The sequence below is a fragment of the Hyla sarda genome, chromosome 6, assembly GCF_029499605.1.
Source record: "Hyla sarda isolate aHylSar1 chromosome 6, aHylSar1.hap1, whole genome shotgun sequence".
In the NCBI taxonomy this organism is placed as follows: Eukaryota; Metazoa; Chordata; class Amphibia; order Anura; family Hylidae; genus Hyla; species Hyla sarda.
The window spans coordinates 198,095,525-198,096,306 of NC_079194.1; the positions used below are offsets into that span (position 1 = coordinate 198,095,525).

At 47.6% G+C, this 782-nt stretch overlaps 1 pseudogene; it reads right to left on the reverse strand.

The window, feature by feature from the left end:
- Window positions 1-433: 433 nt before the first annotated feature.
- LOC130277944 (U2 spliceosomal RNA) lies at window positions 434-504 on the reverse strand (annotated as a pseudogene).
- Window positions 505-782: the final 278 nt, after the last annotated feature.

The window sequence follows — 782 nt, forward strand, 5'->3', positions numbered from 1 at the left end:
CCGCTAGGACGAATACCAAGAAGGGCTACCACATCCTAACAATCCTGTGGACACACAAAAAGTGACACAGTGAAAAAAAAGAAATAAATAAGTGAATGGGCGCAGATATACTGCCCGGACATCCAGCCGTATCTATAAACAATTCTCTGATCTTAGCCAGAAGGCCGGGAATCAAGAGGTGAGTGCCACAAGGTGAAGCGTTCATGGTGCCAGTGCTTCCACTCAGTGAGCCAGTACACCCAGCGAGTTTCGGCACCTCGGGGTCACCACTCCCCGAGGCACTAAAGTACCCCGGCTCTAGACCCTCTCAGCCTCATGGCGTGACCCGGAGGGAAACAGGTCACATCTGGGCAGCCATCGAGCAGATTCCTCAGAACCAGCCCTGGAACACCCCGGTACACCTGCCCCCTCCATGCAGCATCCATCCTACATCAATGGCTCGGACTAGACCACCGATAAGAACAGATACTACACTTGATCTTAGCCAAAAGGCCGAGAATTGATACCACTGTAGATTTAGTGGTAAAATGAATGGTGTAATTGCAAAGTACAAATGGTCCAGCATAATGCAAACCCTAATATGGCCCTTTAGATTAAATATTTAGAGAATTATGGCTTAATAAAGCGGTTAAAGATGACCTGTCAGCAATCTCTTATAGTAAGTAGCTAAAAGGGTTATCTAACTATTAAAAAAGGTATACCCTCTCTCCAAAACAGGGCCCAACTCTCCCTGATAACAGCCTGCTCAGTCAGTCAGCTGCAATGATGTCCTGCCTTACTCC